A 25,089-nucleotide genomic window follows, 5' to 3' on the forward strand; every position below is an offset into this window, starting at 1 on the left:
TCTGATGCGTCTGGTGGAGAAGATCAGAAAAGTATCCTCGGTGGATACAGCTGAGCGCGGAGCGTCTCAAACGGCGTTTCATCAAAGGAGTCGGTAGATACGATCTGCTGAGAAAAAGTCACGTGACCTACACATTTGCTCCACAACGATTTCTGCATTTTTGTCAGATTTCAACCAATTGTGGCCATTCTGGACACTATAGTGGACTGTGTGGTCTTTCCTCTAGATGTTGTCACCGCAACCAATGGCCCATTTAGTAATGTGGGAGGAAAGGTCTTGGCAGTATCAGGTTCTAGTGGTCCACTGCATGCACACTGTTCTAAAAATAAAATTAACGATGGAAAAGTTGGATCTACAACATTATCTGGTTGAGAAATATCCACCGTCCAAGTATATTTATACTGGACTTCAGGCAGCGTCAGAAATTGGCTTGTTGGCTCTGGACAAGTCATGTGTGAGACTTCTCTTTCGAAGTCCAGCAGTGACATGTTGATTAAAAAAAAAAGACCCCTCAAAACTTGCCTTGGGGTGCCCCACCTACTAGACCTATTCTGTTGTGAGAGGAGTGCTAGATGTACATCAATTTCTATGGGCTGAAGGCTGGCCAACTCCCTGCTCCTGAAGTCAGCCCTTCCCTTTCCCCAGCGAAAGGTTTTTCTGGTGTACATTGCAGCACATGTAAAGACACACTATTACCTGTTCCCGTAATTCACGTCTGCCTGAGGATGTTTGTGAAAGAGATCCATCACATCATAATATGGGTATGTCAAATACAAATTCACCCTTTTGGTCACCTTAGAGCTGAATAATGGATATTTATTGTTACCCAGATCAATGGTACTTGTTTTAATCCTCAGGATGATGAACAGCTGAGGGGACCCACATGGATTCAAGTCCATGACCATGAGGTCAGAAGGCGATTTGGAAATTAGGTGCGTTAATGCAATGAGCTATCTGCCTTCTTTGACACTGTCCATCTCCCAAAATTGAAGAACGTGGACATTCACTGATGTAGGAAAACCTGCTTCCGCTTGTCATGGTTTGCAAACTACTACAAAGAGACGTTGCGAGATTTCATTGTGTATAGAGTCCCCACCAAACCAGAAATATACAGGAAGCTACAAACTGACTGTAAGGCTCTTAGTTATCCAGGCCCCAAAGAAGATTCTGAACTTTATATCACATTTTCCGAGGGACTGTGCCTACCTTAATGTTGGTCATGTAAGGAAGACACAGACGAAGTTGCTGTGGGGAGGTCAAAGGCAGAAGTAAATTCAGGTAGTGCTGTGTACCATACCGCGCCACCCTCTTCCCCTAACCCTACCTTTCTTCAGCATCTACATTTGAATCTACGTAAAATGATTTGTCCATTTTTATAGTGCTACCCACAATCATCTTTTGTGTTCTGTACATGCTTACTTGGAACATAGATGTCCCTCATGAACAGGTCTTTATGCTGAAAATGTGATAAAGCATTCCCGCCTTTCCTCCTTCAATACTTAGTCTTCTTATCGAGGTCTATTTTCAGTGAGACTGTAGAAAAGCTTTCCACTTTCACATTGCAAGGAGCTCTGGGTATGTACTCCTACAGCAACAAAGATTCAAGCCCCACTCCGACTCTCTTCGTAAAGTGTGGCAAAAATTCTCAGAGATGCTTCATTTCCATCAGTGTGGTCTCTTGCTAGTTCTCATCTCTCCATCAATCCCTCTTCAAAGAATTAAAGGGTTTCTCACCCAGAAGGAATCCATGATTCTGCCACCAAAACCAAAGCAGGAGCTGTGGGTTCGGATATCATGTCTGCCTCATTAAAACATCAAGACCTAAACCACATAAATTCTGTAAGTAGTAATTTTATGAATAAAAATTCCGGGTAAGATGCTTATTTCTTTTTTTTGCAAGATGTGAGCTTGAAGGTCGGTTTTGCAATGGCCAGCGTTGCTTATTCCTGTGACTGTCGGCCCATTATTAGGATGTTGCTTTTAGTTCACGGGGTTGTCCACTTTTCACCCTCCTAAAACAGTCAGCTAATAACAGGCAACTGTAACTGAGGTACAGAAGCAAGATAGGTTCACAAATCTGTCATAGAGACCATGTCGGCTGGTGAAATTTGTAAATGGTGAGGGCAGAAAGAACCCAAGTGACATGCACAAGTAAGTGAAAGATGCAACCCCAACTCTTAAAAGAAAGGTTCGGCGGGTCAAGAGACGGGCTGTTTCTCCCACAAAAAGTACCATTCTTCTGTATGTTGTCTATCTCCAGCCCCGTATGGGAAATAAGCAAACACTGCACAGGACTGTTTGTCCACCCTGCTTAGGGAGTAAATACACTGGAAACACTGCGCCTCTTCTCATACTATAACAACAGTTTCACAGACAGTTGATGACAAACGTGTATTAATTTCATATTATTTTGATACCTCTCGAGATCAGTTGCAGCCTTCCCGAAGGTGGCGCGACTTGATTACAGTACTGCACAGCAACTGCATTACCGATCTTAGTTCATCTATAAACAAAGTACCTGGTGTGGTGGCATCATGTAGAGATTTCTGAAGGGGCAGCTGCGCCACAACACAGTCCAAGCATACAGTCTGTCATGTATAAAAAAAACTGAAGAGACCCTTCTAAAAAACGTGTCTCTCTTACTTAGCGAGTGACATACAGCATGACTGCATGGTGCTGCCTTCACTCCTGCAAAACCTTTTTCATGTCCATCAGAGGCTGTAAATAGGTAAGACCTAATGGAGAGATTCCCTTATATGTCCAGTTGTAATCGTGTTATTGCTTGGCTGTCCAGTGATGCTCAGAGGAAAGATGAGGCAGTCAGGCCTTTATTCAGTGTAAGATTGAAAGAAATATTTTACAGGCAAGAAAATCAGAGGGGCAGAGTACCATAGCCTTAATAAGAAACCACCACTACATCGAGAACAGCTTATTGTAATGTCCTGTGAGTTAGCAGTGATGGGACCCTTATGGTTTCCGATGGACTCTGTAGAACTATGACGCAAGTGTTTGGGGGTAGTGAATAGTGTTCATATTTAGAATGCTTAGTTTGCAGTTACACGCTGAGGAATAAAGATGTGTAATACTAAGCTCCGTGTGTGGCGTATTCATTACAAATACCCAGGCGTGGGAGGACTGGTGACAAGATAGGGGATACGTAACCCGAAGATCAAGAGTGCTCTCCCAGAGATTTTGCAGTGGTCCATCAAACTGCTCATGAGTGCCGCATGTCCCCAGTTAAAGTGAAGATCGACGTTTTGAGTATGTGGAGTCAAAGCGCCGCTCCAGCCACTGTAAAGAATTTGACGATAACGAAAGCCTCACTGAAAAGTTTACTTATCGTGGCCACAAATCTGCTACTAAGGCTGTGAAAGAGATACTTCACCACTGCGCAACACTGAGCCATAAATCGTATGGAATGATCATGCTAAAGGTGGAAACAACCAGGTACAGGGAAGCTCTGGAAGCAGCAACAGCTAAGGATGAGCAAGTGCTAGCAGCGAAAATAACCAAATACAGAAAAGTGCTAATGGCATTGAAAACCAGGTACCATGCAGAAGGGTGAAGAACAGGTATATGAAACAAAACCAGTATTTACCATAAAGGAGGAAGCAGGTGCAGTGCGTCCAGTGACTGGATCAGACGACACCAGTTCAAGTACTGAGCTGATACTTGTAGAAGGTATGGACTCAAATGCACATCAAGCACTGTCTGAACAGCAAGTACTTTCCACAACAGTAGCAAGCGGTGCGAGGTAGACAGCCACCGCCTTCCTGTAACCACCACCTTCATTCGACACTGCTGAAAAGCTGAATATTGGTGATAGATGCACTGCCTGGATAGAAACGTTTGATTTCATCGATGCACTGAAAGAACCCAATAACAAAAAGACTGTCAAATATCTAAAAAATCTTGCCAGTGAAAGAGTAAAAGAGGTAATCAAGAAATTGCAGCAAACTGACGAAGTCACAAACCATCCAATCAAAGACTCATTAAATCTCAAGTTCAATCATATACCGCATGTCGATTACGAAAGATATATTTTCATTCCGGAATGACAAACAATCAAATTGTTTGAGAGATTTGATACACTCATCGAACACTGCAAGTTCAAATAATTCAATAATAAAGAAGCTATATTCTCCAAGTTATCGATGGATGTCTGTCAGATTTATTGAGACGACAAATGCTGAGAGAAACCCTTAGTCTGAAGCGAGCTCTCAGGGCTGCCAGAGTTGAGGAACGTGCTTATCGACAAGCAGTTGACATAGAGGCCGAAGGTGCCCAGAATGAATCACTCATGAACATGAAAAGTAAGTAGAAAAGCTAAGCTGAAGAACTCAGAGTGATGTCCCTGAAAAAGAAGAAACTGCTTTAGATGTGAATTTTCAATTCCACACGAAGGTAAATGTCCCACCATTGGGAAAGTATGCATAGGCTGTGGGAAGAAGAACCATTTTGTAACCGTCTGCAAGGTAAAGGAAAAGCTAAGTGCATCCTGATGAGAAAACAAATGGACATCCGAACGTTCTCGAAGTGCCTTTCTACACATACCCACAAGGCCAAGTGGCAACATCTGCTGAGGCAAATAGACACTAAACAAAGTTGATCATCGTCTAAATCTTTGTCCAAGAGTTCTAAAGTTTCATTGTCAATCGGCAGGGAGGAAGACAGATGTGTGATGTTGATGTTTACCTCAGAAAAAAGTGCACGTCGGACTGGCCGCACGCAGAGAAGAATAAGAGTCAAAAGCCGAAGAGTAAAATCACAAAAGTCATTTAAACATTGTCCAAGAATTACACTAAAAGTAAGCGGTTACTTCATACATTTTATTATTGACAGTGATACCTTGATAAACATTATGCCGGAGGAGAAATGCAATGAAGAGTCTCCATTGCCACATCTTAAAAGTGTATGCATGAGCTGTACCAGTGCCATTGAAGAGTCCAGAATCATTCGTAGCAACCATGAAACACAAAAGGAAAAAAGTACAAGCACCCATTTATGTACTTCAAGGTACTGCGTCAAGTGCCTGGTTGCTCAGTTTCAATACTGCTGCTGATTTGAGACTGATATCTGTGAACTTCAACATGAATCAATCAATCAATCAGTACTTGTAAAGCGCAGCACTGTCACCCCTAGGGTAGCCGGGTGCAGAGAATGCCATGTCACAGTCGAAGAGCCAAGTCTTGAGTCTCTTTTTGAAATCAGCTAGGCAGGGTGCGGTTTGGAGGTGGAGGTCATTCCAGGCCTTGGAGCCAATGTAGGAGAAGGAGTGGCCTCTGCTGTGGCTGCGACAGATGCGGGGGTGTGGGCAAGTGAGCAGGAACACACATGTCTGAAGGGTTAATGAAAGTTCAGTTGGTGGGTGATGTAGTATGATCCTTAGCCATGGAGGGCTTTGTAGGTGTGCGCGAGGATCTTAAATCGGCATCTCTTCTGATGGGGATCCAGTGGAGGTTCGTGAGGTGGGGAGGGGGGTTATGTGAGACCTTTTGGGAAGGTCCAAGATGAGTCTGGCTGCAAAATTCTGTATGGTCTGGAGTTGTCAATAGAGCTGAGTGGAGATGCAGGCATAGAGAGCATTGCCTCAGTCGAGGCCGATGGTGATGAGGTCCTGGGTGAAGGTCTTTCTGGTGCTGATTGGAATTCATCTGAAGATTCTGCGGAGCAAGCGAAGTGTGTGGAAGCAGGTGGAAGCAGGCAGAAGCAACTGTGCTGACTTGTTGTTTCCTGGTAAGTTGGGTGTCGAGGAGGATCCCTAGGTTGTGCACATGGTCTGTTGTTGAGTTGGTCCGAGATACGCTGGCCACCATTTGTGGTCCGAGGCCAAGGTGATTTTCCTGAAGATAAGTACTTCAGTCTTGTCGAAGTTGAGTCTGAGGCATTTGTCTCTCATCCACTTGGCTACGTTAATCAGGACATTGGAGAAGTTGTTTCTGGCATTGGTGGGGTCCTCGGAGAGCGAGAGGCTCAGTTGAGGGTTGTCTGCGTAGGAGATTATGTTGAGGCTGTGGGATCTGATGACGTCTGCGAGGGGGAGTCATGTAGGTGTTGAATAAGGTGGGGTTGAGGGAAGATCCAAGGAGTACGCTGCATGTGATGTGCTAGGGTGCAGAGGTGAAGTGAGGCAGTCTGATACTGTGTTTGTGTGTGTCCTGTGAGGAAGGAGGCGATCCACTTGAGGGCATTTTGCTGTATGCCAATGTTGCGGAGTCTGTTGATGAGGGTGCTGTAGGAGATAGTGATGAATGCTCACCCTAAAATAGTAAGTCTGTTCCCGTCGTTTCATGGATTCGGTAAACTTAAGACCATGAAAGTGCAACTGCATATCAATGAGGATGTCCATCCTGTTGCTCAAGGACATAGACAAATTGCATTTCATCTACTTAAAGCTGTTGAGAAAGAGCTTGAAACATTACTAAAGCATGATATCGTTGAGCAATCTACTAGTTCAGTTCCATGGGTTTCGCCCATAGTGGTAGTGGTCAAAAAGGACTGTAAAGGAGCTGTATGCATCTGTGTTGATATGCGTCTAGCCAACAAGGCAATTGAAAGAGAACAAGATCCAGTCCGCACATTGCCTACATGATCACGGAGCTAAATGGTGCCAAGGTCATCTTTCGCCTTGATCAGAACAAAGGGTAATATCAATTGGAACTTGATGAAGAATGCAGGTACATTACCACCTTTTCTACCCATATTGGTTTGTTCATATATAAACTCTTACGTTTTGATGTGTCATCAGCTGCCAAAGTTTTTCAAGATGTCATTTGATGTATCCTACAACCTGTCATGAATGCCTTCAGTTACAGTGATGACATAGTAGTCGTCGGAGCTATGCAAAAGCCACATGATAAAGCTCTTACACAAGCGTATCATTTACTTTCTAATGTAGGATTAACATTAAATGCTGAGAACTGTGAGTTCCACAAAGCAAAACTCAAATTCTTTGGCCATATATTTTTTGATGGGGGTATGACGCTGGATCTAGCTAAAGTACAAGCTTTATCAGCGTCCAATCCCCCACAAGATGTTACCATATTACGTTCATTCCTTGCTATGGCCAGTTCCTGTTTCAGATACAGATTTGATCTTGCAATAGCAAGTGCTCCCTTAATAGACTTCGCAAAAATAAATGCTTCACTTTGCTGGTCACATGAATGTGAACAAAGTTCTAAGAAAATCAAGCATGCAATTGAGAACGTCACTGAAATGGTCTACTTTGATCCAATCCTCCATACAGAGGTGGTTGTTGACGCGAGCCCGGTCGGGTTGGGCATGATTCCTACCCAACACAGTGAATACCCAAATGCTTGAAGGCATATTGTGGCATATGCAAGCAGTAGTTTGTCACAAACTAAACGCACCTATTCACAACTGGAGAAAGACATTTTAGCAGCGGTGCGGGCTTGTGAACATTTTTATGTATTCCTATATGGAAAACCTTTTACTCTTGAAACGGATCATGAAGCATTGCTTACCATCGATGGCACCCAAAAGCCAAGATGCCGCCTAGAATTGAATGTTGGGGTTTTGACTACAAGAATATGGCTACACTATCGTGCAATGACCAGGGAAAGATCAAACCCTGCTGACTACTTTTCACGAGTACCAGTACAGTGCCCTGGTACTCCTTCCAAAGTGGCTGAAGCCTACATTAATTTCATCGTAAGGTCCAATAAGCCTGTCGCTATTTCATGAGAACAAATCATTGCTGCAATGAGTAAAGTTAGTGACATGTTGATGCTAAAAGACAATATTGCACATCAATCCTGCAAAGCGCATATTCAACCTCTTAAACGTGACCATGAATATCAAAAGTGTAAAAGATGAACTGTTTGTTACTCAAGAAGGTATTGTCTTACAAGGTTCAAGTATTGACATACCGGAGAGTCTGTAAAAGCTAATAATTCCAGTGACCTACGAAGGACATTGTGGAATTGTTGCCACTAAACAAAGTCTTCAAGATCGTGTTTGGTTTCCTTATCTTGACGAGAGAGTTGAAGGCCTGTCATCTGTGCAATTGTTTATCCCCCAGAACCACTCCACATCCCTTGAATATATCTGATTTACCAAAATATGTATGGGAGAGAATCGCTATTGATTTTTTTGGTTCTCTCGACAATGGACATCACCTGATGGTGGTTATTGATGAATACTCATGTTTTCCATTGGTAGAAGATCTTTCATCAACCACTCAAGAAAGTCATTGAGAGGTTAAATGGCATTTTTGCAACATGGAATGTTCTTTAAGTTCTCAAGTCTGACAATGGCCCATCATTCAGCAGTCGATAATTCAGAGACTTTCTTCATCATCTCAATGTTAAGCATCAGAAAATCGCACCTCTGTGGCCACAAGCAAATGGCATTGTCGAACGCTTTATGAGCTCACTTAAAAAGACCATCAAGTGTTCTACATTAGAGAAGCTTGATCTGAATTCTGCTCTCCATGCTGCTGCTTGAGCTTACCGGTCGACTCCTCATTCAACGACAGATGAAAGTCCTGCCACCCTGATGTTTGAGAGAGACATGATAACCAATTTACCACAATGAACCAACAGAAGCTCTACAGCAGATGGTGAACTTCATGAAACAGACTTGTGCCATAAGCAAAAGATGAAAGTATATGCCGACATGTGTCGATCTGCCCATAACATAACTTTGACTAAAGGTAATCGTGGATTGGTGCGACAACAGAGAAAATGCAAATCTGGTGCTCCCTTTGATGCTGAACCTTTCCAAGTTATGACTAGTAAAGGACAAATGGTGATTGCTCACCGTCCGGGAAAGTCCATTACGTGAGATTCTTTGCACTTCAGGCATCTGCCTCATCATTCGCCAGTAACTGATGTCAGAGATGAGACTGGTTTGATTGAGACTGTAGAGAGCCCCTTGACTGCTGCTGTCCCTACACCACCAGTGGCAGTCATTCACGCTTCTCTTCCATCTTCCCAGTCTCAGAGGAAACAATCTAGGCGTTTGGTCAGAGGTCCACGACGGCTTATTAAGGAGATGTAGTGTGTATATATGTGTGTGTGTGTATATGTATATATATATATATATATATATATATGTGTGTGTGTATGTATATATTTTTATCTTTTTAAAAAATTATTTAACGGGAGAGATATATTGTCTTCTGAGTTGGCGATGACGGGACCCTTCTGGTTCCTGATGGACTCTGTAGAACTGTGACATAAGTGTTTGAGTATAGTGAATAGAGTTCATGTTTCGAACGTTGAGTTCACAGTTCGACACTGAGGAATAAAGATGTGTAACACTAAGCTCCATGTGTGGTGTATTCATTTATGAGTACCCAGACTGGGAAGGATGCTACACTTATGATGCTTACCACAAGTCTTTGTTGCTCATGATTAGAATTCTATGAGATCCTGTGGAGGCTGGCTACTGGGCTGGCAAGTAAGTACTTTTTTTCAGATAAAGACTGCTAATTTGCAGCATTGTATTGCCATAGTGTTTTACAGAAGTACCCTTCAAGAATATGGGAAACCCAGTCTAGTCTGTACTTCTCCTTCAAGATCCTACACTAGCCTAACACAAAGATGGCTCAATTACTTAAACACTCGCTTGTCACATCTGCATGCCCACCTCAGTCTTTTATTCAGTGCTTAATTTGTGCTGTGAAGGGAACCTGCACATATTTTGTGGGCCAAGACATAGTTTTCATCAAAGTTCAGCCCAGAGCAAGAGCATGAAAGGTACAAAGAGAGAAAGAGATAGAAAAGGATAGGTGTAAAGTAATATGATCCTCTGATCGTAGTTCCCTCCTGCGCCTACCATCTATATGCAAACACTTTGCCAGAGAGTTACTGGTGAAAACGTTATCCGAATTGCTGACGTGCAGAGCAAATGCATCGATGCGGACTCCATCAAAAGGCGGAGTAATGACTTCCAAACTCTTTTCAGAAACTGCATTTTATTGTGCAAAAATCCATTGCTGAGAAACCCAGAGCTCCAGTCACGCCCTACAACATGGTTCTATGAATCCCACAATGAAACCTAAGGATGTCCATACATTGACTTCTCAGCTTTGGGCTGCGCTGGCTTATGATCTGACATCTTTTCTCTTTTAGGTGTTCACAGTGCGTCTAACCAGACTGCTTTTGTACCCACCAGTTCACAATTTCTTTAACAAATGCAGATGTTGGTATATTTGACTAAAACCGTGCCAGCCACAGGATATGGTGGGGGAAGTGAAGTTCTGCTTGTGGTCAGCGCAGACGACATCTGTGTCAGGAATAAATGTTCTATTTTATAAAGAGGTGTTGTGCTTTTGTGTGCTCTACTGTATAGATAATTAATCCATGTTATTGTTAATCATTATACCTAGAGTTGATAGTTTTATGTCCTTTGGAATGGTTCAGAGGGTGAGGTTTCCAGTGGTTGTGTGCATAACCTTCCGTGTTTATCTAGGTTCTTTGGTATGTACAGTCTCCAGGCTCTAACCACATGTAAATACTGATCATCAGCCCAGGGGAATTCAGTATGGGTAGATAGGAGTAGCAGTTTCTACCCTCATATTGGTTCATTACATCTACTATGATTTAATAATTTCACTTCTGATTTTTTTACACATAAGATGCCTTTGTGTTTTTTTATATTTCAGTAGTTTGTTGTCTGTTTCTGCTATTAATTCATGTTTATTTACATGTTTCACGCATCGGTTTTTAATATAGTTTAAAATAAAAGCACATCTAGATCGAAGGTTTTATGATGTCACTTCCTATAATATTACCAGGGTTATAGAGCATGCGATCATTGTGTGGATTCACAAGGGGTAAAATGTACATTTGCTGCTCCTGGGAGGGATCCTGTTACTTTTCTGCTGGATTAAATGAAGGTTCAGCTGTGATAGGTCTGCAGCAGCGTCTCACATAAGACGTGACCTTTCGGTAAATGATAAATAAAATTCTAGATGCAAAACAGTGAATTAGGAGGATGTTTTTCACTGAGGGGTTCTGAGTGACATCAAATAGACAAAGAGAGTGAAGCTTGTGTTTTTGACGATGCCGCTCAGAACTAGGGCTGCCACATTTCCCAGAGAAAAATACCAGCCGGGAATCCAGAAATAGTGACCCTCTAATGGAGTCCAAATTACGTTTCAGGAGTCTACTTTTCTCAGAAGACACACATTGCAGTATGTTTAAGCTACTTCGTAGGTTTAGGATACTTCTGCTACTTCTGCTGTCGTAGATAGTTGGTGCAGTGTGTTTGTGTCTACAATTATACTCTAGGCTTTAGTATGGGATACTCGTAATGAGAATGTGCTTACATTGGGCCTCCAGGTCATCCAGGGGACAAGATGCTTGTACCATGAAACTCAGTTGTTAAGCTGTTAATGTTCAATATTGGTTTTGTCAGAGCTGGACGAACCCGAAGGTGTTGGTACAATCACTGTGAAGCAGTGATAGGAAACCCACTAGGTTAGTTAAAAGGCCCCTCACACACCAACCTGGTTGGTGTCATGATTCATCATAGGGGCCCCAACCGGGTGGCCGAGTGCCTCCCGGTTGTGCTGCGACGCCTGACTACAGCGGAGCTGGTGTGGTGCAGAAGTGTGATGTAGTGAAGGTTTAAAAATATCTCTGAGGATACGGACGCACCCCACGTCTCCCTAGCTCTCTCATTGATCTTTATAATGTTCAGTATTGACCTTCAACATAGCACATAAAAGAGCTCGGCTTTGAATGAGTTCTCATAGGCTTTTCCATGGGGCATAAAATGAATTGCATGGGAATTGTAGTCCATGTTTTTTAGATTGCTAAACGATGGAGCTAATGCTCTAGGTTGTAACCATTTTGGGTCAGTCAAACCCAAAAGGTGATATCATGTGCAATGTCCTCAATAGTATCCCCCACCACCGTCGCTGCCTTCCTTCCCCCTTCTCTGCCTTCCTTCCCCCTTCTCTGCCTTCCTTGCCCCTTCTCTGCCTTCCTTGCCCCTTCTCTGCCTTCCTTGCCCCTTCTCTGCCTTCCTTGCCCCTTCTCTGCCTTCCTTGCCCCTTCTCTGCCTTCCTTCCCCCTTCTCTGCCTTCCTTGCCCCTTCTTAAGCTGTGCTTTCTAGTTTCAGTCACAGCGGATAAGCAGTGCCGCGCTGACGGGCTCTCTGAGAGCCCAGTCAGCCTGGCCTGGTACACCTTTATGACATAGCAACTGTGGGTAACAAGTTTTGTTGTCAACTGTTGCCAAGTCAAATCAGTGCGTTACCAGATTTAGGATCTGGTGTACACGATGGAGGCTTCCTATGGAAGCCATGCAAAACGTAGCACTTTACCCACTGTCCATCTGCATTTATAGTTTGTCATGCCATTCATTCACGGGAATTATTTATAAAAATAGGATAGTATTCACTAATAATTGTTTTGCCTTAAATGCAAGCTTATTGTGGAAAATCCCTCCTTTACGCCTAGAAATTCACTAAAGGATTTCTGGAAGGCCTAAATGCATGTATTACTGCCAATTGCATCACCAGGAGTGAGGAGAAATCTGCATGAATAAATCCTATGTTAGGAATGTTTAGTGGGCGTTAGGAGGTGTGGGTTCCCATGTAAGCTTGTGATCGGCCATTCGTGGCATTACCAAACTCCTGTTTAACCCCTCAGCATGCTGGATATGGTTACAAAGTGACTCCCTCCTTGGGCTGCTGTAACTCCCCCCTCTAGCATGGGAAAGAGAACTGATTAACCCCATATTTGCTGAGAATGTAGCATGAGGGTTTTCTCCAAGGGGAAAACTGCTCTCTTGCAGAGAAAAAAAAAGAGAAAACTGTGCGTTTACCAAGGTTGCTGCATTTCCACTGTGCATAATAATTAACTATGTAGAATGATGCAAATATTCAGACCCTGTTTTTGAGGCTGCAGGCCTATATATCGTGGCAAAACGGACTCCGCCTTTATGTCCTCAACACCTGTAGATTGACTGGGGTAGTAGCATCTCTTGTTTTGACTGGGGTAGTAGCATCACTTGTTATTAACAGTGCTAATCAACTTCAAGTTTGTTGTAGCATGTGCTAAAATATTATTACAATTCTTAGCCATGGATCAGTCAATAATTGTAAAGTACTCGCCTGAGGAAAAGCTTTTTGATGTGAAGCATTTTTTTTGCTTAGATAGATATTATCTGCTAGACCGCTTCCAGGAATCTGTTAGACGAAAAAAGTTGCATTGTAGGATGTAGGGAGACTGATAATTACATTTAAAAAAATTGGTGGACCGAAAGTTGTATGTTAGTTTTCAAATTTTGAGGAGCATTACGATGGCAGTCAAGCGAGCGTCCGACCGCCATCACTGCGACCCTGCCGGCTGGTATATAACTCCAGGCCCGGTTCCGCCCCCTCCAGGTACGAGCTAGCCATTAATGAGGGCGGTGTTATCAACTTGTGCCCTTACTCGGTGTCGGTGCGTGTGTATCGGTGTTTCCCGGTGCATTGTCTCCTCGCTGGCACGTGCGGTCACCCTTCCGCCTCCTGGTTTGCCCTTCAGCATTTCTTCGAACTCGAGGGCTGCTGGGAAGCGGTGTTGATGCCTGGAGGGAGGCCTTAATGACTCGACTCTCTGGAGCCATCTAGAATGTCTCAGCGACCTGAGCTCTGAGTAATAATTAATGAGATGCTTTAGTGCTACCAACTCTGCATTATTTAGGCCTATTTATTGCCAGCTATGGATTTTGTTTTTAGTCTGTGAGGATATTTTGAAACATCTAGATTATATCCTGAACTTGAGCCCGGTTCCTGAGTCCTCGGTACGTGATGAATGTGTATATTGTTTTACACAATGCACCGAGTGTATGGTGCAGTCCAAAACAAGCACCCGGTGCAGCAGCATGCTAGCATGCGTGTTTAGAAGAAATGGCCCAAGCTCGAATAAATCTTTGTAACTGAAGAATAATTTTATGTGACCTTAAAATCGGGCTTGGTCTTTAGTTCAATATACAAAATAGAGTGGTGTAATTCAGACACAATCACAGGCAAATCGCCCGCTATCATCTGCCCATGTCATTACAGGAAGTGACATCATACAGCCTTTTAACCTGGTTACAGTCCACTGCCTGTTGATGTTAAAGTCTTAGGCCCTCATGATTCACCTGGGGTTGAGGGGTGGTGCGGTGACCCTGTAAAGTGGGGTGCGGCAGGTGCTACAGCGCCCCAGATGTCACGGAGAGGTAGCTGCAAGAGAATAATTTTAATGCTGTCCTTTCAGTTGTTCGATTTTCAGCTTTGGTGGGTTTTCCAAGACCGTCAAAGTTAGATGGATTAAGCAGTGAGATTCTGCCTTTAGAAATTACCACTTTTTACTTCCTTCGTGCACATCTATAGTTAGGTTTGGCTGAAAGGGAAGTCGTTTTAGAATATGAACTTTAATAGCCCTTGCTAGTACTCTGAAGAGGATGGAAGCAGTAAGCTTATTACAGAGACCGTTTAAAACTATTTCAAGCCCCTATTGAAATGTTTCCGTACACTGCAAAACATATTGCCAGCATTTGACTTGCTAAGAATACACACTGTATATTAATGCTGGAATGTGAGCGGGACAAATACTTTGACAAAGCTGAAAAAAACACCTTAATTTGACCTTGTGTGGAATATAGGGGCCGACCTTCTAAAACACTTTAAACATGTGCCTATAAATGGTTCGTGTAAAATGTAGAATCCTTGTCTGTACATTTCAAGTTCAAGTTCAAGTTCAAGTTTATTATGTTTTGGCTCTCTTAAGAGGGCCACATAAAATAAACACACAATTATACAACAATACTTACAATAAAATCACAAGAGGGCGGATGAGAAAGTAATACATCATATTCACTGGTCAGACAATTGTCTAATATTTCTCTATATATTATTCAATAAATATCTAAAAAGCCTTTAAAAAAGTTAAAAACTTTAAAACAGAACATTTCATTTGGTGGACAATAAAGTGCATGGAAGAAGGTATTTACATTTAAAATTCCTAATTGTAAACAAATAGGTTTCAACCATTTGTAACGCAATGAGCGTAAAGCGGGACAAATAAACAATACGTGATTGCGATCCTGTACCGCATTATGACAAAGATTACACATCGATGATACACTGTACCATTTAGCTAAAAGGGTATTTAGTGGGAGCAAATCATGTCTTAATAGGTACCATAACCTACGGACTCTGTGGGGGATATTCCATGTAAGGTATTGTTGTGCCAGCTTTGGTAAGTATGAATTTAAAAGAAGTTGCCTTTCCGTTTTTCCTTGTTGGGCAATCATATCCAATTTATAACTGAGTTCCCAAGATACACTTTTTAATTTAGACTTTAGTTCAGAGGGAGTAAGTAAAAACAAAGTGCTTACATCCAGCTCTAACAGAGTAGCTGCTTTTCTAAAGTTTTTTACTAACAGGGAAAACTCGTTAAAATTGCCCAGAAGCTCATTTTTAATGGCTTCCCGTAAGGAATTCTTTTTACCTCCAGCTAAGCAAGCTACCCACCTTATAAGGGCAATCAACCCCTGTACCCAACAACTTCGGAGTCCGAATTCCAGTCTACATGAGGATATAGAACAAGCAGTGTTAATAGAAGTAATTCTTCTTAATATCTTTCCTTCCGTTCTATGTAAAAATCCCCAATGTTTTAGCTCCACTAATTCTAACCCATACAGTAGGGTTGCGGGGATCTTTGCCCTAAATACATCCAAAAATAATGTGAAATGTCTCTTCCCTGTAGCCTTATACAAGGAGCAGAGCCCCATACCATGAGCCAATGCTTTACGCGCATTATGGTCTGTATGGGGTTTCTCACTGAGATTTGCAGAGATTATTTTACCTAAGAAGGTGTAGGTTTTAACCACCTCTAAACTATGGCCACCTATGGCCCATCTATAATTTTCAGACCTACATTTTTTCTTTCCAAAAATGCACATGATTTTACTTTTCGAAGCGTTAATCTTCATGTAGTTTGCTACTGCGAATTGATTTAATGCATGTAAGCGGTTAGATAAGCCCTTCGGGGTTAAGTCTAATATGAGGATATCATCTGCGTACATTAGTATTGATACTGATGATCCTCCAATTATCGGGGCTATCCCGTCGCACACTGAGATGGAAGAAGGAAGGTCTGCCGTATAAAGAGAAAACAATATAGGGGCCAGTATGCACCCTTGTTTCAGCCCATTAGGGGAAGGAATAGGTTGAGACAAACCTCTTTCTCCGCCTTGTAATACCTTACACCACGTGTTCGAGTGAAGGGATGTTACAAGTTCAAGTAACTGTAACGGCATGCCTAAAGTAGCGAGCTTTCTCCACAGCGTTGGACGGTCCACCTTATCGAATGCTGTGGAGAAATCAATGAATGCCGCATATATTCCACCACCACGAACACGTACGTATTTATCTACAATCACCTGTAATGCTGTTAGATTATCAAGTGTACCATGCTCTTTACGAAAACCAGTCTGTACATTCTACAGATTTGTATGAGTGGCATGTTGGTTATAACGGTGGCATTTCTGCCAGGTGTGCGAAAATGCCCCTGTCCAAAGCAACATCAGTGTACACAGGATATTGCCAAGGGAGTGGCCCTTGCAAATGTTGTGCATATCTTTAGTTTATTTCAGTGTATGTGGAAAGTCCAACAATGACTGGAAACGTGTCTTCAAAGGGAATTTTAAATAAATTCAAAGGAAATTGCTAAGTCGGGCAAAGTGAAAGTCACAATTTTGTCAGTGTTCATAAACATTATCTGCACTTCTAAACCTACGTCTAAATGATCTTGGAGAGAGTGCTGTAGCAAGTGAGGGAATATGAACCCAAATTCCTAATTTTCACAGGAAGTGAGGGGAAGGAACATTTTTGTAGAAATTAAAGAAAGGAACCCAACGTGTTTTCAATTTCTCTAATATTTTGACCATATGAACCATCAATGGGGAAATGAATATTGAAAAACATCTTTTGTTTCGTTTCTTGGAAAATTACTTTCCGTAAAAAATAAAAAAAAATCTTCACAAATCTCTACTTGAAAATGATGAGTTTTTGTGAACTGGCCCTCGTTTACTACACCACGTAGACGTCAGGTTGAAAAACCACAGGTAAATATTTGAAAGTGAATAAACCAGACGCTTTTCATTAAGGAGTGGCAACGGTAAAACCTCCACACGGAAAAATGAACCCCATGAAAGTTATGTGACCTAACCGTACAATTGTTCATTGTCTAACTTTTGGAAATTTTGCATCTGTAGAGTAAGGGTGCAGTTCACAACCAAAAAATCTATAGGAAGAAAAAAAGAAGAAACGTATTTGTGCATTTTAAAATCGATCTTACCCATCAACTGAAAAAATTCCAAACGACAGACAGTTAACAGCCCTAACGTTAAGTCAAACATGCATACATAAGTAATGTTCATAAAATCTTAATGATTGGACTCTGTCGGAGACATTTGTCAATCAGGTTTGGGGATGTAAATCCTAGCATGAGCAGGGAAAACCTGCTCAGGTGTATGATTTCTTTGCGAACGAGACACTTAGTTGGTCAGTACACATTTGGAGGGGATCAGGTTGGAATCTCATACCCAGCAATTACTGATACTGTAGTAATTACGAAGGGCAGGATTACCAATCTGAGAGTTGATGTCCTCGGATTGAGGCATTACAGGTGAAAGCAGAGTTTAAGCATTGGTTGCCACATTTTCCCTCCTCATTTTGGACAGTTTTCCCAGATGTATTCCACCAGGTCTTTACTGGTGAAATATGTCTGGGGAAAAACCTGAACGTGCAGGAAACTCACATTTCCGATTCACCTACAAACCCACTTTTCTGCCTCAATCAGAAATTCTTAAACTTGCAGCTTAATGCTTTCCAACTCCATCACACTTTTAGGAGTTACGGAAAAAAAATTAGGATTGCTGTCTAACTGACTGAGTAGTTAACTAACTACACAACATCTCTCACCCTAATAAAAAAAGGCTTCTTTAAATTATTTAGTCTGCCTTAATTGATATCTGGTATATAATGTGTACCAAACCAAACCTACTTTTAGGTGCTCCACAAAAGTAAAACAAATGAGAACCTCTAATCAAAAATGTGGTTAGTAAAGTTTGAGACCCCTCTTTTAAAACCTATTGTTTGCAATTCCCAGCCACAAATGGACCAGGTGCCCCCAATTTTCTGATTTTCATGAATGTCTAGCACCATCTCATGCGTAAGCACCAAATACAAACTAGCATGGAGCAATTTGTATACATTTATCCCAGCTCACTCAGATTTGATTTTGTAATATGTCTGGGAGGAAGGGATGGCTTCGTTGATTGGCAATGCACAGATTTGGTTCATTTCATCTCCTTCTCAGAACAGGTGGCTTGCCACTTGTAACTCACTGTGGCCTTCACAGGTGTCCTGTCAATCCTGCATACAGCTCAGGATGATGTGGGCTTTGGTTCTTGAGGTCTTCAGTCTACAAGGGCTGTGCAGATAAATACAATGTTGTATTAAGATATCTGCTTTGGGCATGAAACACTGACTAGCTGACACTGCAGACTCTCTACGAGCAGGGTACTTCAATCCGTGATTGTGTGTATTATCAAGAACAGAACTTCAAGTCACTGTATTATCAAGTAAAGGTCTGTGTGGTATGCCAGACATTGGCAACGTTAGTCTGGATGGAGCCTATCAATGGAAGGATCTTGTCACCTCTTGGTGTTCCCAAGAGTAGAGCTCAGAGTCATTCTACTATTACCATGAATACAGCTGTAAGCGACTCTGGATTTTTTAAAGACCAGATATGGATTTCCGCAAGTTTTAGTGCAGAGCGCTGTGTATTTGTGGGTGTAGTGAGTGAGGGACGGATTGTACATATTCTCAAGATCAGTGTTTTGGATAGCACATAGTTTAGGTGGGTACCATATGCTGAGCACTGGGTACGTTTTTACTATCTTCTTGGGCAAACTTTGAGTTGTTGTTTTTTATTTTTTTTAAAGAGCTCTGGGGGAATATGTGTAATATCAAAAATTACTTACTGATATAACTCTGAATGTTTTCAACAAAAGAGTTCTCTGTAACTTTAAGTATTACCCAGAGCATAACTTTGATGGCCTTGTAGGTCTAAGAGTGGGTCCGGGTATTTTCAAGTCGAGGGCCTTTAGAGGTTTTGTACTTTAAGGCTTAAGCTGTAGTATTGTTGGAAAAAAGACTAACCCCTCATGTGCTTACCATGCATAAATTATCCATTTTATCTGAGTCTAGGTAAATAAAAGAAATATAAAAAACTATCTTGAACGTCTTCGAAGAATACGCAAGCCTCAAGTATTACTCTAAAAGCTTTCAGGTAACACGGACGGACTGCTGAGATGTATGCTGCCAATGATTTAATCAAATTATCTTGATTCCGGTAGATCACTGTAATAAGGGGCTTAATAGTTCAAACAATATTATGTAATAGAAATCTTTAGGCATGATCCTGGTACAATATTTCGATCAGCATTGTTCCTTGGAATAATAATCTGCGTTTGTCATCATGTCTACGTGGAGCACATTATTTGTTCTAAAATAAGAGCTGGTTATCTAAACCGTAGCAGAGAGATACTATGTTTTGCAGTTGCTAAAAACCTTGATGTATTAGATGAATTCTCAAGATCCTCATCATATTGGCATATTGTAAAGTAAAATCCAACCCTGGCTTACATGTAGACCCCGAGATGGCGCTTTAGTGGCTAGTTTTTGTGGTTTGTTAGCGTCCAAACATAACTGAAATGGAGACCATGTTCATTATAAAATGGCCACACTCGATCATACCACATTTTAGCAAATATATTTAGGCAAATGTTTAATGTCACCCGTTTTATTGCCCACTTGAAGCTGTTTTGTTCATACAGTGGATAATTCAGTGAGATTTTCTTATTTAAAACAAGCATTACAATGCAATGGTCTCGGCATTGTTAAAGTTAGAGCTATTGGCATTGCTCATGACATTATTTTTGTTTATGTTTTTGTTTTTAAAACATTTAAAGAAACTGCATTGTTATTTACAATGTCAATAGCTTAATCACTCTCAAATGTGAGACCTATTGCATTTGCACCCACACACAGAGCCACACACACAAAGCCACCCACACACACAGAGCCACTCACATAGAGCAACCCACACACAAATAGAGCCACCCACAGAGCCACCTACACACACACGCAGTAGCCCACTGACCTATTTACATTATATGCACTTTGTGATCTGCATGGTACATGTTCTTTGCTGCAGGCACATTAACCCTATGTGCTACCTTTCCAGGAGTCAAAACTTCCACTAGACAAAACTCCGATCTCTCTCTAGGAAGAACATTAAACACCAGAGTCATCATGACATTTTTATTGTTGCTGAAAATTGCTGGAGGCCAGGAAGGAGGCAGCAAGCACTTTTAAAACCTTAATTTACTTGCAAACAGATTTCATCTCCTCCTTGCGTACCGCTCCGGTGGCTCGTGGCTGAATAACTCACGTGCCTTTATTCAGTTGTCCGTCATACATGTCAATCAAAGCAACATATTGTTATGAGTGCTTAGCGACCCCGTCATGGCACTGAAACGCTGCCTGAATGTTGCAATGTAATACAACACATCGACATACACAACTATAGGTTATTTTACGCACATATTTACTGCGCTGCAGTTTGAATTGTTAAAACGTCTGGGAGCAATGCAAGCACTTCTATGCACTATTCCAGTATTTGAAAAGAAAGGTATAGGATTTCTCTCAGACGTTATTTATGACGTCTTTCTAAAAACTGCATAAACAGTACGTGTACATATTGTTTACATTCCATATCCTCATTGTCTTGCTTACAATATTATTTCCTCAGGAGCAATAGGTCACATTTTAGTAAGTTATGTTGATAGCTCAGTGAGTTATTGCACATGTTGCAGAGCGTTGCGTTTAAACTTGAGGACAAAGGATGAAAACTGGTGTCTCCCAGAGTGGACCGTTATTACAATTTAAAGCAGCGCGACGCACACTGGAGAGAGAATTTTTCAATATTGCTATCCATTTGAACTCGGTGATCACGAGCACGGGGCCTTTCAGACCCTCCTGGGGGTGGGAGAGGTTGGCTGTGTGCAACACTTTGAAAAAGTCTTATGTTCCTGGAACGAACACCGGATGTTCTCGGCGCTCTCAACGCATGCCAGTTGCACCGCCAGCCCTTCTCCACTAATCACAGCGGTGATTGTAGAACGTCCTTTGAGAGGCCTTTCTAAGACAGTCCAGGTCACCTTTAGAGAATCGCTTCGTATAGGTTGCAACTTTCAGAACATCTGCTTGGATCATCGTAGCTAATAGGGCACGCTTTTCATTGCGCCGCCGTAAACACAGAGCGCCTAAATTGGTTGTATGGTCAGTCGGTGCATACATATGTGTGTATACATATGAAATGTATATTTGTTTGCTGCGTATTTTAGCAGATAGGCCCGCCCACCAGATTGCTTTACTTGACACGCCCTTGCTTAAAATTGACAGCTGATTAATGTGCACGCTTTTAAAGATGTTGTATTCAGACAGGTGAAAGGCTGGGTAGAGAGTTGATAGAATTCCAGCAAATAAGCTGGTGTCAGGCTCAGCTCACCGCAGCAGGAACATCAACCGACCGTACTAAAGTTCAGATATTTACCCATATTCTCCCGGGAACGTCTGATGCAGGTGCGTGCAGTCTGTCCTAAAAAGGATGAACGGGCCAGGAAACGCCGAGCCAGGAAACACCGAGCTTTAAGAGATCAGCCTTGCAGCAAGGAAGAGGCGACCCCACGTCCCGCTCCGTTACGACCGCGCACAAAATGGCGGAACCTTCCGATGTTTTAAAAAAAAAAAAACGCGCCCACCACGTGTAAAAGGGGCAGGGAGTAAAACAGAGAAAGACGCGAAAAAACACGCCCCCGAATCCGAAAAAGACGGGGCTTGTTTCGAGAGACAAAGCTCTTCACCAATGGCTGACCAGCATTTAAGAGGCCAGCCAATGGAGAAGAGGTGAGAAGAGGGACTGGTTCAAGCCCCACTTCTGAAAAACTTTAAATCTCGCGAGCGAGACTGTGCAAGCGCAGCCTTCGCTAGCCGAGACCTAAAAAAGAGATATTGGATAGCCGATGCATTGACAGCTTCCCCATTCTGAAAATTGTTCCAGCACCACTGGAGGGCGGTCTTGTAATATTTATCTGTGCGATAAATTGCACCTATTCTCAGTTTTCTCCTAATAATGGGGAATAACATGCTGAGGTTGGTGCTTGCGGCTCCAAAATCCACATATCCCCAGTATTAGCGGGTCTTTGCCTTCCCCATATTTCCATAGGTTTGACCTGCCAAAATATATCCAAAGAGTCGAAATTTATCAGACCCCTAGTAATTTTGACCCCTACCTGAAAAATGGTTTGCACTGCAATCGGTAAAACACTGAAGCACTCATAATAATGATATTAGCAAACATAGAGGCTGCAGCATTTTAATTGGTAGCAATTGATAAGACACAAACACCCAACGAACAAAATCAGAAAAAGTAGCCAGACTGGTTAGAATAGAGAGGTTGCGAAGTACACCATTGGCTGAGAACAGCAAGAAAAGGGAAGCCCTTGCAACCAGGAGATGCTCCTAAATGAACCCTGCAGATAAATACATACACTTGCCTTCATAGAGCCACTAAACAATAGACCAAATATAAAGTTCGAAATGATATGAGGAATTTGTTATTTGTAAAATTATTATTTCTATTTATTAATGTGTGTGTTTAGTAGAGTGCTTTCCAGTACCTTAGAGCAAATTTAGAGCATGAATACTTCCTAAACAGGACAGCTGGTGGGTGTAGTATCTCACCTGGAACACATGAACGGACAGATTGACCTCAGGTCAGTAGTCAGGTTCCACTTTGCAATAGTAATCACAGTTTAAGTACTAGACTGCAGGGTAGGTCTTTGTAACATCTGCCTTTTAAACTAAGAGCGACAGCCCTGGCTGCTGGTTCGGTCCCATCGGAAGTGTCTGTGGTCCAAAGGCTTGCTATGAGAATGTGGCCCTGAGGCCCTTCTTGAGCACCGAGGGGCCGATGGGAGATTTCAATGTGATGTTGAGCGCTTTCTTGAGATGGTGGTCTTGCGCGCCTCTGATATTAATTGTGTGCGTGATGTATTTGAATTTGTCTACAATGACTATGTAATGGTTCTCCCTCTACATTCCTAACTATTGAAACGTACAAGATGTGAAAGATTTTTTTAAAGCTTTGCAAATAGCTTAAACATTCACAGAGCCTGGTGACTTGTATTGTTTTTGCTTACTAAAAACTTTGGGCATACAAAACTAGTTTGGTCGGTGAGTCTTAAAGGTGTTTCCCTCTATCATGCTAAAATCCCTTCACATTAAATCTGAGGCCGTATTACAGATGGTGCCCAGGGGTGCAAAGGGCGTTTGCGCCCGTTTTGCGTGCCCCCGGGACACCCTGGTATTATAGAAGGTGGCGCAGACGTGTGTGCGTCCCCTTCTATAATAGCGATAGCGCTGGCGCACTTAATGTGCCAGCGCTACCTTCAGAGGGTGTTCCTTCATTTGCATGGGGGGTGCCGTATGCAAATGAGGGAATTCCTTTGACTCTGCGCCCGCCCCATTATACAGACGCTGGCGCAGAGTCTAAGAAGCCCTCAGGAGGCGCACTGACAGTGCGTCATTTAAAAGGTGGCGCACTGTCAGTGCGCCTCCTGACAGCAACCCTTTTGCAGGGGGTAAAACGAGTCCCATCATGGACCCCCTCCCCCAGACATCCTCTTGCAGGCCGGTGCTGTCACTGACTGCACCCGCCTGCAAGGGGATCTCTAATCCCCTTTGAAAGTGCAGGCGAAAACACGGAGCGGCTACTGGGGGCATCGCATAGATCATAATAGGGTGCATTGGCATTGTTTGTGCCAATGCGTAATACGGCCCCTGGTGTATGCCACAGTGAACTGATTCCTTAGAATCCATGATGTGATCTTCAAGGCCTGCATCATCACAGGGACACTTGCTTCTGTAAACATGACACCAAACAGCTCCGTGATCAGGAACTTTTTATCAAGTTACTGTGTCCTCCCTGGTAAGGAAAACGTCCCTGCAGATATTTGGCTGAGATCCCCAAACCTGTGCCAGGCTCAGGCACTCAACAAGTGAGTGGAGGACACTCTAGAATAATTATGCATTCTCGATTGAGGGAAATATGGCATTGTGTGAAGGAGGCATTTTGGCAGCAGGGTAGGTATGTTTACAGACCAGGTATGTTTACAGATCATCTTTTCTATGAATAACAAACGCAGTTGGAAAGAGCAGCTGAAGGTGAGTACCATTTGCCTCAAATACATACTGTTACATGAAAAAATATCAAATGGTCCCTCTCTGCCTCCTCCCTGCCCACTTTCAATTAATGGGAACTGCGAATGTGGTGAATTTTAGGAGCACCTACCCGTTTGCACAGAGGTCAGAAACCGCCACAAAATCCACCAGAACTATCCATTTCTTACCTCATTTCGTTCCTTGAGATAAGTTTTATTTTCCAAGCTTCCTCAAGTCTTGCTGTCATTTTTATTATAATTCTAAGCATGATTACGCGAACAAAGCACTCCTCACATCTCATCAATACACCAGAACGTTCACAAGCTCCTGCCTGTGCAAGCCCATGCCTGCTTTTTGTCTGTTACAAGGGAACTTGAAAGTCCACAATCAAAGCCTGATGCCAGGCCACCTTCCCTGGGAGCATGCAAAGCTGACTTGTTCCTGGCCAGATTTCAGCAAAATCATGTATTTTTCTTTCATTCTATAGGTGTAATTCATGCACGAATTCTGGGTTTCATATAATATGTTACATACAGGAGGGCGTTAGTGTGAAAGGCATGAGTTTTGTAATGCCCATCCCCATTTCAGCATTTGCTTTTGAGTAAAAGCGACCTCGTGTATCTTTCCCTGGTGACTGTTTAGTCTGTTTCAAGCCAAATGTACACAAGATATCCACTTACATGCAAACGTTCTTGTTACATACCTTAGTCCATAATGTTTCTCTAAGTCGTGCAGTGAATATTGGAAGTGTAGCATAAGGGACTGTGGGAGGCAGTTACCTCAAAA

At 42.4% G+C, this 25,089-nt stretch overlaps 1 protein-coding gene across 2 annotated transcripts in view; it reads left to right on the top strand.

Moving 5' to 3' along the window:
- The window catches only part of LRRK1 (leucine rich repeat kinase 1), an 800,699-nt gene that overhangs the window by 271,042 nt on the left and 504,568 nt on the right, over positions 1 to 25,089 (top strand). The gene's annotated exons all lie outside the window — the stretch shown is intronic.

Source organism: Triturus cristatus, chromosome 3_1 (assembly GCF_964204655.1).
Source record: "Triturus cristatus chromosome 3_1, aTriCri1.1, whole genome shotgun sequence".
Classification (NCBI taxonomy): Eukaryota; Metazoa; Chordata; class Amphibia; order Caudata; family Salamandridae; genus Triturus; species Triturus cristatus.